Source organism: Gopherus flavomarginatus, chromosome 1 (assembly GCF_025201925.1).
Source record: "Gopherus flavomarginatus isolate rGopFla2 chromosome 1, rGopFla2.mat.asm, whole genome shotgun sequence".
NCBI lineage: Eukaryota > Metazoa > Chordata > Testudines > Testudinidae > Gopherus > Gopherus flavomarginatus.
This window is the reverse complement of record NC_066617.1, coordinates 143,383,571-143,396,406: the sequence shown is the minus strand read 5'-3', so window position 1 is coordinate 143,396,406 and position 12,836 is coordinate 143,383,571. Positions and strand designations below refer to the sequence as shown.

The 12,836-nt window shown below is 43.5% G+C and overlaps 1 protein-coding gene across 4 annotated transcripts in view; it reads left to right on the top strand.

Annotated features, from left to right (window-relative positions):
• The first annotated feature begins 3,809 nt into the window (after positions 1-3,809).
• FOXJ2 (forkhead box J2) overlaps positions 3,810-12,836 on the top strand; it is a 53,259-nt gene continuing 44,232 nt past the window's right edge. For all 4 annotated transcript variants that reach the window (XR_007775989.1, XM_050965724.1, XM_050965735.1 and 1 more), the window contains exon 1: positions 3,810-4,071. The gene's annotated coding sequence lies outside the window, so the exon portion shown is untranslated. The remainder of the gene's footprint in view (positions 4,072-12,836) is intronic.

Sequence of the window (12,836 nt, the reverse complement as noted above, 5' to 3'; positions counted from 1 at the left end):
TTAGCCCTGCTATTCCAGTCCTGGGCTCCCCACACAGCCCTGCCAATGCCCTTCTGTCCTGTCCTGCAGCTCCCCTGCTATTCCAGTCCTGGGCACCCACAGTGCCTGGCCAATGTCCCTTGGCCCTGCCCTGCAGCCCCCTTGTCACCCCATGAATGAAAATATGTCTGTGCAACTGTGGATGGTTAAAGAGGGTAGGTATTTTATATCCTGGAGAGTCACATAGGTATATGGCATGAGACCACATATGAGAGCTGTGTGTTATATACAGCAGGAAAATGTAAATTTATCACATTGTGGTAAAGTGGTCAATTATTGTATGGAACAAGGCATTTGGAGTGGAGCGGGGGGTGGAGCTGCAGAAAAGATCTATTGTTTGGAGGAGATATTCTTTCATGATAATTTATGTTATTAAATGGTTATCTTTTATTATATTCAGTGGAGGACATAGATTATTTCAGGTGGGATTATCATTGGAAAATTAAATTATCCCACAGGGAAATAAGAGATAATCACAGGGGTCGTGAATTATTCTAAGGGAGTATGAGATTATTTTTGTTATTTTAAAGAGGTATATTAGATTATAAAATACAAAATTATGAAATTAACATGTAGGATATATCATGCCAGAAAGGTATAAAATTATCATATAGTGTTTGTTAAATTATTACTCAGGATATGTGGCTATCACAGTGCTGGGCATAAGATTACAAAATGGGAGGATGTATTGCACCAAAGGAAAAGAATTTAGCATATGGGGAGATAGGAGTTTGTCACTTGGAACTTTATGTGTTGAGACACAAGAAACTATACAGGTAAGAGATGGCACTTGATGAAATAGTGGTGTAAAATTAGGTTCCTAAATGCATGTTTAGGCATTGACCTTAGTGCAACCTATTGGGCGCTCAGCATTTTTGCAAATCAGGCAAGTACCTAAACACAGATTTAAAGTGCTCAGTGTTAGGCTCCTATTTCTGAAAATCTTGATCAAGATCCCAAAGAATAGATGGCACTAGCTAATATATTACATAGGGATATACAGTATGTATTTTAATAAGGAAGAATGAGACTGGGAACATGGTATTTAGGAAATTTTCATTTGTACATTTTTTTCAGGAATAGTAAAGTAAAACCCGAAGAAACACATGGTTTTAAAAACTATAATTAAGGGGAAATAAAAATATGACAGTATCTTCAGGTCACATTAGATTACAAAGGTATCTGTTTACCACTACTGTTAATTATGAATGAGAAAACAGGCCTTTATTGGCTAGGATGTAGAAATTAACCACCATCCCACTTTCAAAAGCTGTGGGGTCCTGACTGCCAAAAACAAGCCAGCTCCCTCACCTCTCTGGATACCAAAAACCACAAGTGCTGACCATCCATCTGTCAAAATCTCCAGCTTTCCCGGATATATTCACCATTCAGTCAAGCATTTTCTACATAAAAACCTATTGACAGCTTGAAAATATAGGGGCATCATAAATTGAATTTAGTATAAAAATAAATTACACAAGGACTACTCTATTCTTTTTCTGTCTCCTTCTGTTTTGTCTTGTTTTACACTTAGATTGTAAACTCTTTGGGGGCAGCAACCATCACTTTGTTCTGTTTGTTCAGAACCTTGCACAATAGGGTCTGGGACGGAAGGAAGATTATTACACCGACTGGGATTCGATGGAGGGGATTACCACAAGATTTAGAGGGTTAGGAAAGTTATCATCTGGGTTGGGGGGAGATTATCGTATGAGTTGAGGCCCCCATGAGGACGTGGAAGATTGGGAGTAGGTTATCAAATAGATTGTGGGGATTCTTACCAGATTTAATGGTTTTGGGGAGATAATCAAATGGTAGGGTTAAAAGATTATCTCAGGGTGAGGGGATAGCACCAGAGGATTAACAGCCACATAGGCTCAGGGATGGTAAGAGATCATTATGAACTGGGACATTACATGGGTTCGGTGAGCTTATCATGCATATCTGAATTATCTCACCGAGATAAAATTATCATCTGGGTTGGAGGGGCATTATTACATGCAGGATTGCAGGAAAGTTATATATTGATGGATAATATCAATATTTACTTTAAAGCATTTTTTAGATTTGTATTTAAAAATTTACAGCTGTGGGAAATTAGGGGGTGTAATAGTATTTAATGACAGTAGATGCTGAGATTCAAGAAGTTAAAGCTTTATAACCATTAACAACTAATAGTCAACATCACGTCAATATATACAAATATTATTAAATCAAACTCTAATTAATTCACAAATAGCATTTGTTTTACTTTGCCTAACTGTACATTTTGATTATCATGAAAATATTTTTTTCATTGGTTTGTGTGTATGAAATTGACATTTACCAACATTTACTGATAAAAATCTAATCTTTCCAAGCCTGATTAGTGCCTGATTTGTCACAGGGATACTGATGTGTGTGTGCTAGTGTTACTAAGAAGATGATCGTGTAGGGGAATATTACGTGGGTTGGGATTATGGATCGGGTCGATATTCCCCAAACGGATGGGGGGGGTGTAATTTCCAAGTGGGTTTAAGAAGTTATTCCTTGGGGTGGGTTTAGGAGGGTTATTCTCTAGGTGTGTTGGGGCGGGGGGGTATCCCCCCCTCTCTTGGAGCCTCCTTAACCCGGGCAGGCGGGGGTGGCCGCGGCCGGGGGGAGCCGGGGGAGGCGGAGCGGAGGCCGGGGAGGAGCCGGGGCCTGCAGTGGAGCCGCAGCCGCAGCAGCCGTGGGAGCGGCGGGGCCCGGGAAGACTCAGCGCCGCCCGGACGGGCCCCCCCCGCAAGGAGCCCAGGGAGCCCCCCAGGAACGAGCCCGAGGCCCGGCGGGAGGTGGCGGAGGTGGCCGCCCAGCCCAGCTCAGGCCCAAGAGCCGCCGCGGCCTCCAGTGGCAGCCGGGCCCGGGCGAGAGGAGCTGGGGCCTGGGGAGAGGGAAGCCAGGGACAGCCCCCAGCCAGCCCGGGGTGACAGCCCCGTCCCCGGGAGAGACCCCAGATCCCAGCCGTGGGGAGAGAGCCTCATAGGCAGCTCCCTGAGCCCCAGCCCCAAATATCTGCCAAGCGGCGGAGGTAGCCCACTGACTGGGGTGAGACTCTGCAGCCCCCTTCCCATCCGGTGTGGAGCCACCCTCAGCTCCCCAGGAGCTCGTCAGAGGGCGCAGAGGGACACCCTCCCCCATCCCTCCAGATCTAAAATAGACAAGAAGACACCCCCTCCCCCATTTTTCCCAAGCCCAGCCAGACAGTCGGTGGGGAACCTCCGGAAGAGAGACCCCTTATGTCCATCGGGGACAGAGCAAGCCCTCAAATAATTATCCAGAAAGAAGCAAAACCCCAAATAGTTACCCAGTAATTAATTAACACCCATTCAGTACCCAACAAGAAAGCAAGGCCCGGGGAAGAGACACCCCTCACCGACTGGCAGTGCCTAGAACAGAGTTCTAGATACCAACCTAGCAAGGGGCACTCCCCCCTGAAAGAGGAAATAGCCCCACACTCCTATAAAAAGACTATCCCAAATATCCCATGTAAGGTGAGGGAGAAACACCTGTCAGCCAGCCACCAGGGTAGAGAAAAGAGACTTCCTTGAAATATCCACAGTTAGTAAGAGGAACTCCTCCAGAGAAGGGGGAGATTTGCCTGCCCCAAAAGGGGACGTGAACCTATAGGGAAGAGAAAAGGGACCCCCAGTTAGGGAGGGAAGGGAGAATTGAACTCCCATATAACCAGAGAGCCAGTGGGGAGAAGAAAACAATATCACCCCAAAGTGACACCCCTTAAATAGTTAGCTATTAAAGAAGAGAGAAAGGAGGAGATCCCTATCCTAGATACCACCCAGCAATTTAGAGGGCAGACAGCCCCAAGCAGATCATTCTACCTCTCAGGGTCCCGACTTCATCCACAACCTCTTCCCTCTCAAAATCTGAAGAACTTGGAATAGCTGGCAGCAATGCTCTGAGGATGGAGTCCAGTGGAGGAGTGTGAAGGGCAGCACCCCCAAAACCAGTGCTGGAGATAACGCCCTCCTCCCTACAGAAAACCTTCCAGACAGAGTGAGTGACCACATTACATCACCCCTCTTTTCCCCTCATTCTCCTTCTGTCTATTCCTCTCTATCCTCGCTTCCCATCAATTTTCTCTTCTGTCTATACCTCTCTGTAGCTCTCTCCATCTTCTCTCTGTCTTCCCATTTCTGAATTCTCCCCATCCTTCTTTCTCGGTGTGCCTTTCTCCATTTTTATTTCTGGAATTAATTGTCTCCTTTTATTCATTATAAAGAGCTGGCCTGATTTTTGTTCCAGTGCATTGCTTTTTGGAGACCCTAGCCGCAGGGAATTGTATCCAAGTCCCTCTGGCATTCCCCATCCACCATCAGTCATTACTGTATTGACTTTATTGTGGACTCAGCCTTCATCACTAACATGAAATACATTTCTGTCATCCAGGGGGCAATACGTAGGATTATAGGATTATGTTGATTGAAAAGACTGTGGAGAGGAAGGGTGAATCCTAGCACTTGTGCCCTAGGGGTGTGTTTTATGCATTGCTCATAAGGCTATGTGTGTGAATCTTGCTGCTAGTATCCTAGGGGTTGGAGAAACCCACTGTGCTTGGAACTAGGAGTTGTGTGAATATCAGTATTAGTACTCTCGGATGTAGATCCCACTGTACGCAGGGGCTATGGGAATGAATCCTGGCATTGGTGCCCTTTGGTGTGAATTCCATCGTACCCGGGGTCTAAGAATGAAAATCTCTGTGGTAGTGCTGGTGGAACCCCCTTTCAGAACTATGAGGATCCATTCCATTGCTACTACCATTCACATGTGGATCCTGCTCTATTTAGGGTTTGGGGATGTGAATCCTGATGCTTGTGTCATGGGGTACAGGCCCTGCTGCCTTGTGAAAATGGGATAGTTAAATCCCACACCAAGGGAGCCCTCTGACACTAGCACAGTGCTCCTTCTCCTTCCCCAGAAAACACACTTACCCTGGGTCATTCACTGGGAGATCAAGTCCAAAAGAGACATCACCTCAAAAGAGACTAATTCAGATTCCTTTAGCAGATGCAGCACCCCAAAGACAATCCCATATAAATCTCAGCCTGAGGTATCCCTTTCCCTGTTCAAGATACTGGCATAAATTCATTCTCCTGAGACAGTCACAAGGAAATCCAAGGCCAAAGGATCCCTTGCTGTGACAAATACTAACTCAGACTCCAGTAGGAAAATACATAGTAACAGGGAAAGCCAAGAATGAGGATCAAGAGGGATTCCTTGGTGTAACTGGACAGTAAGCTCAGACAAAAGTGTGTGAGGTCACCCCCAGATGACTCCCCACCTTTGCCATTGCATTTTGACCTCTCTGTGAGTCTTAGGGTGGCACAGTGGATTTTACAGAGGGAGACTGAAACCATAATGTTTGTGTTCTGGGGGTGCTGTAAGATGCCCTCCCACTTGTTGCTGTCTAGTTTTGCAATCCATCTGCTTTGAGTAGAATTCCTTGTCTAGTGCAAGGAAGGCAATAACTGAGGCAATTTGGGCTTCGTACACTCAAAGGGATTTACTGACTCTTCCTGCTCTTGGGGTTAATTTACCTTCCTCTGCCCCAGCTCTTACAATAATGACTTGACATTTTTCTAGTGCCTTTGGTTCAGTCGGATGCCACAGCACTTTACTGAATGTGTATGCCAGCCATGCAAAATTCTGCTTGTCCACAGCAAGTAATATTTTGAGGGGTGTATAAAAGATTTGCATTTTCATTCTTCTCTGTCATTGTGATAAAGGATGAGTTTTTAGATTTTGTGGCTAACCTGGTAAATATGAAAGTTTTGCAAGACGGAATGCTGTGTGGGGTCTGTGCATAATTGTTTGTTATTTATTCATTAATTGCTGACAGAGTAGTCAGTGCTGTTCTAGACACACAAATTAGGACAATCTCTGCCCTGAAAAGCTGGCAGTCTGAAAGACAGATATGCAGAAGCCAGGACCTGCTGGTAAATCCAGGGGAGGGAGTAACTTGAGGGGTGTATGGTTTGCTGGTTTTTGTTGTTGTTGCTACTTATTTACGTGGATTGGGTTAGGGATGGTCTTAATACTTAGTCCTGCCTGTGAGTGAAGGACACTGGACTAGATAACCTCTCAAGGTCCCTTCCAGTTACATGATTCTACAGTTCTGTGATTGTTAACCCAAGGCTGAAATGCTGCTGCCTCTGGGGTGGAATGCTGCAGCCATCCTGCACCAAGGATGTTACATAAAGGGGTAAGGTGGGAGAGGAAGGGAAGAATATTAACCTCCATGAATGTGCAAGGTGCTTTACAGACAAATAACAGGTCTATGTCCTTAGGAGTGTAACCAAGATGTTCAAACCTGGGTGCCAGTCAGGCTTCTAAATCCACCTAAATAAGTGACCTGATTGTCGTAAGTGTCCATCAGCCCACAGTTGACTTCAGTGAGAGCTGCTAGGTGCTCAGCAGTTTGAAAATGAGGCTACTTATTTAATTGCCTGAATATTGACTTAGAAGCCTAACTTCAGGCGCTCAGGCTTGAAAATCTCATCCTTACAATATAAGCAATATAATCCTTTGAGGTGCGGAGTGTCCTCAATTTCCAAGGAAGTCAGTGAGAGTTGAGGGTACACAGTACCTTTCAGGGTCAGGCCCTAAATAAGATTTCACATTAAATGAGAGAGATTAAAGGGGCAGGACAAGGGTTACCTAAATGAATGATAGCATATAACATTACTCTCATCATGTCTTGTTAGTTCCTTGGATTTTGTTTTAAAACCTATGGTTTTATGGACAGTACCTGGGACCAGGATAAGGGATCAGGCAATGCCATATTGAATTGAAATAACAGGGACAATTTAAGGAGGATGAATGTTAGTACCCAATTTGGAATCTGGTTGCAATCCCTGATCCTTGTGAAAATTATTGAATTCAGGGAGGTGGGACACTTGTAAATTCAATGTTTTTGCTTTAAGAAATGTTACTGACCTTGAATGCTAGTCTGTTTCTTGGTTCTCTTTTTAACCCCAGGGGCCACAGCAATGTAGGCATCTTCCATACACTATTCCCACCAATGGACCTCAGCCCTGGCCTTGTGTAGCCACCTGTAGTGGGGAGTTCGGTCTCCATGACCTATTCAGACCTTAGGCCTCTGCTGAGAATGTCAGCAGGGAGACTATTAATGCCATTTGTGATATGGGCATCTGTCCATGAAGAACTGGACTAAGACAAGCAATTCATTTCCCCAGTTCTCCCCAGTAATCATCTAGTCGCCCTAATCTAGGGCCAGATTGTAACCATTACTTTACAGGCAGAGCCCTGGGAGTTCTCCAGCTGCAGAATAGTGCTTCAGAATCTCAGCTTTCATTTTAAAATAAATTATATTTCTAGGCCTGATGGTTTTGAAGATAACCTTGAAAACATGACTCAGATATTTGAGTCTGCAGAAGCTACTCATTCAGGCTCTAAGAGGTGTGAACTGCCCATTCATCTCTATTGGATGTTAACCTGGAAATATAAAGATAACTATTTAAATGTCAATAATCACTATCTGTTTCACTGCTGATTATTTAAGAGAAACATCTAGCTAATGTGCTCTTCCCATTCCCACACTGCCTCCCACACCTCTCTATGTACCAATAGCCCCAGCTGTTCCCTATCCTGCTCTCAAAATCTTCAGCTTGCACTATGAAAATGTCTATGATACAGTTATGCACTGTAAGCACAAAAATCTGTGGCATATTAAAAAAGTGAAAATGTGGAGACAGTTTAAAATAAATTGCATTTAATATGCAAATGAATAACAGGGGAGACTGTACTGAATGCACTATTCATTTTCATATTTAACTCATTTTAAAACCTCCATTTTAAAATGTAAATGAAGCTCGTGCAGAATATCCAAAAGGGCTCAATCCAGAGACCTTATAGTAAAGTTCAGGGCCATCTTGTTAAGGAATTCTTGGGGCTTTACTGAAATGTGAAAAGCTTATTATCCATTCTCCCATCACAACCTGGGGCCTGATTGGAATTGATGCCCTAGAGGTGAAAGACTCAGTATCCTGTTGCTGTAACTAGTTTTCCTCTGCTGATTCTCACTCCATGTCAGCACTCTCCTCAAATCCCTTCAGTGGCTTCCTATCTGTTATTGCATCAAATTTAAGTTCTGCTTGTGCACCTTTAAGGCCCTGTGCATTTTCATTCCACCTACCTCTCTGCTCTGATTTCCTCCTACTCTCCTGCACTCCTCCCGGTTCTCTCTTTACTGATCTCTGCATCTTTTTTTTTTCTACTCTTCTTTGGGCCTTCTATCCTGCTGCCCTGTATGCCTAGGACACTCTCCCTGTCCTCATATGCCAAACATCCTCCATCTCCTCCTTAAAACCCATTTCTTCCAGGAATCTTTCCTAGCTGCAGCGCAGTGAGCCCTCATCAGTGGTCTTCCACACTGGTGTTGTGACCCTGTCTTGGCTTTGCCTTTGCCTTCGTTAGATCATATGGGAGCAGGGACTTTGTTTTATTTTGAGTTATATCAAATACCACATCCATTAATGCAGATGTATAATGAATAATCATTCTGATTCTGCTGAACTATCCGGTCCTACCAGCGTGGGGTAGTAGTGCTTTAGAGGTGAACGACTCCATAATCTCTCTGACTCATCCAGTCTCCCACCCTTCCTGTTTAACTGCCCCTCCACGGGTGGCTGGGCTGTAGCTGATGATCTAGCGTTAAAAGGTTCCACACTATATTCTCTGATTCTCCATGATTCCTGCCAGCTCTCCAGGATCTTAGCTTGCATTGGAACCCTAGAAGTGAAAGACATGTGCAAGGTTCCGTATCCTATTTCCTGATCGCCCTGAGCCAGCCAGTTCCTCTGATGTGGGGCCGGTTTGGAGCCAGTAACCTACAAAAGAAAGAAGAGTAGTTTTGTGCTCTCTTTTGCTTCTCTGTGCACATACTGGAGTCTGAATTTTTTTGCAGGGGACCAACTAGGGATTTTTTAATTCCCCAAAATAAAGGTTTATTTTCCTGCTTATTTTTTACATTAGAAATTCAGATCTTATTTACACAGTTTTATGTGAAAAGTTCTGTGGATGATTGTAGAACGAGTAGGATTATAACATAACTCTCAAGGGAGTGAAATCTGAACAATTGAGAAGGGATTCTGACCTTTTGCAGTCCTTCACTGAAGGAGTAAGGATGTTGAATTTTTCACAAAACAAGTTTTCCTCCAAATTTTTATTAACCAAAAGCCCCCATCACCCCACCACGACCACCACCTGCACAAAAAAACAAACAAAGATTAAATAATCTGTTTAAAAATCTTTTCCAGGTCTCTTGACCTCCAAAACACTCCCCAGAAAAGATAAACCTAGTGTATAGAACACTGAATTGGGACTCAGGAGATCTGGAGTATCTTCTAAGCTCTGCCACTGGTCTGCTGGGGGACCTTGGGCAAATCACTTTGCCTTTCTGTGCCTCAGTTTCTCCACCAGTAAAATGTGGGGAATGAAACTGATTGTTTATAAAACACTTTGAAATTTAAGGATGAAAAGTGCTATCTAATAGCTAGGGCATATCTAAGGTAATTAATATGAGGAAAAGCCTTGTGAAATTAAACAAAAAGCCTTTCAGACCTTGCTTATGCCTCATGAAGGAGCAAATAGAGGACACAGACTCATTTTTTTTTACTTTGCAGGTCATCTGTAAGCTGAAAGGCCCCATAGCTTGTCAGTGTAGTTTTAAGTTGTTTTAAACTAAAGTAAACTAAAACTAAACTAGTTTTAAGTTGTTTAAATATGTTTTAAAGTGACTTGAGCAAAGACTTCTGGGTCTCCTGAAACTTCTCTCCTTAACATCTCCAGTCACCTTTTCTTGGCCAAGTGTTAAGGGTCTCTATTCCATCCTCATCTTGTCCTCTCTTGACTTTGTATGTCTGTCATCTCCTGGTTCCCCTCCTAATTGCTCTGGTCATTTGTTCAGTGTCTTTTTCACTAGACTGACCTCTTCCCTTCTCCCGTTTTCCATAAGAATACCACAGGGCTCCATCCTTGGCTCACTCCTCCTCTCTTCTGTACACACTCTTTTGGTGATCTCATCTATTCAGTTGGCTTCACTTCCATTGTTATGCCAATGACTTGCAAATCTACATCTCCACTCTTGACCAGTCTTCCTCCATCAAGTCATACATCTTAGCTTATCTCTTGGGCATCTTCCCTTGGATGACTCAGAACCAACTCAACACGGCCAAAATGGAACTTTGAACTTCCTTCTGAAACCATCCCCATTGTCTCCCCCTCCCCTTCCGTCCCTTTTTTACACCACCACCACACTTCTGTCACCCAGACTCACAATCTATGTATCCTTTCTGACCACCTCACTCGTGCCCCACAAATGGAGGTTGTGTCCATATCCTGCTGTTTCTTCCTCCTTAACTTAAGATCAGCCATTTCTCTCTATCCACACAGCTAAAATTCCTGTCCAGGCCCTCATCATCTCCCATCTTGATTGCTACAGCCACTTCCTCACTGACCTCCTTGAAACAACATCAGCCCCTGCATAACACTGCTGTTAAAATCATCTTCCTGGCTTGTTGCTCTCGCCATGTCATCCGCCTCATCATATCCATCTGTTGGCTCTCTGTTGTCCACCCCCATCACGTTCAAGCTTATTTTCCTCACTTAATTCCCTTTGCAATTCTATGTCTCCCTTCTTATCTTCCCTTGTCTTCTATTGCGTCAGTGCCAATATGAGAACGGCCATATTGGGTCAGATCAATGGTTCATCTAGCCCAGGATCCTGTCTTCCGACAGTGGCCAATGCCAGGTACTTCAGAGGGAATGAAGAGAACAGGCAGTCATCAAGTGAGCCATCTCCTGTTGCCCATTCCCAGCTTCTGGCAAACAAAAGATAGGGACACTTCAGAGCATGGTTTTGCATCCCTGCCCCTTATGGACCTATCCTCCACGAACTTATCTAGTTCTTTTTTGAACACTGTTATAGGATTGGCCTTCACAACGTCCTTTGGCAAGAACTTCCACAGATTGACTGTGCATTGTATGAAGAAATGCTTCCTTCTGTTTGTTTTAAACCTGCTACCTATTAATTTCATTTGGTAGCTCCTAGTTCTTGTGTTATGAGGAGTAAATAACACTTCCTTATTTACTTTCTCCATACCAGTCATGATTTTATAGACCTCAGTCATATCCCCCCCCTTAGTTGTCTCTTTTCCAAGCTGAAAAGTCACAGTCTTTTTAATCTCTCCTCATATGGATGATGTTCCATACTCCTAATAATTTTTATTGCCCTTTTCTGTACCTTTTCCAAACCCAGTATATCTTTTTTGAGATAGGGCAACCAGAACTGCACACAGTATTCAAGCTGTGGGTGTACCATGGATTTATATAGAAGCAATATGGTATTATCTATTCCTTTCCTAAACATTCCCAACATTCTGTTAGCTTTTTGACTGCCACTTCACATTGAGTGGATGTTTTCAGAGAAGTATCCGTGACTCCGAGATCTCTTTCTTGAGTGGTAACAGCTAATTTAAACCATATCATTTTATATGTATAGTTGGGATTATGTTTTCCAATGTGCATTACTTTGCATTTATCAACATTGAATTTCATTTGCCATTTTGTTGCCTAGTCACCCAGTTTTGTGAGATCCCTTTGTAACTGTTCGCAGTCTGCTTTGGACTTAACTATATTGAATAGCTTTATATCATCTGCAAATTTTGCTATCTCACTGTTTACCATTTTTTCTAGATCATTTATGAATTTGTTGAACAGTACTGGTCCCAGTACAGACCCCCGGGGGACACCACTATTTACCTCTCTCCATTCTGAAATTGACCATTTATTCCTACTCTTTGTTTCCTATCTTTTAACCAGTTATTAATCCATGAGAGGACCTTCCCTCTTATCCCATGACAGCTTACTTTGCTTAAGAGCCTTTGGTGAGGGACCGTGTCAAAGGCTTTCTGAAAATCTAAGTACACTATATCCACTAGATCCCCCTTGTCCATGTGCTCATTGACCCCCCCTCAAAGAATTCTAGTAGATTGGTGAGGCATGATTTCCCTTTACAAAAACCATGTTGATGTTTTCTCAACAAAACATGTTCATCTATGTATCTGATAATTCTGTTCTTTACTATAGCTCAGCCAGTTTGCCGGGTACTGAAGTTAGTCTTACCAGCCTGTATTGCTGGGATCGCCCATGGAGCCTTTTTAAAAAAATTGGCATCACATTAGCTATCCTCCAGTCATCTAGTACAGAAGCCGATTTAAATGATAGATTACAAACCGCATGACCAGTATGACCGTCTGCTTGTTCTCTTCTTCCAGAAACATCTGATGTACTTACTTCCACAGCATGCTTGTGGAATGCCCTCCTACTTTAGCCAGTCCATAAAGCCATTACCTTCTCCTCCTTCAAATACCTCTCAGCTCATTCTACCATGATACCTATAGGAAACTGCCAACCTGTAATGGCCAAGCAGGGGCCAATGAGGATCATTTATTTATGTATTCAGAAGTTATTCATAAAGTTCAGATTATCAGCTTGTTACCCTTGTCCTCGCTTCCTGTTTCCCTTATACAGGAGGAGGATAAAAAAAGAAGAGGCTGGAGAAGTAGAGACACCCTGCCATCCCACCCCCCAAAGCAACCAGGAAGATGAGAGATGGGTTAGAGTAACAGAGAATCCCTGTCACAGTGGTCAGGAGGCTCTGTGGGGTTGGGAAGAGAGAAAAGGCTCCTTCTAGCATCTAGAGGGGACTGGAAGGGGGATTTAAGATCTTATCAGACAGC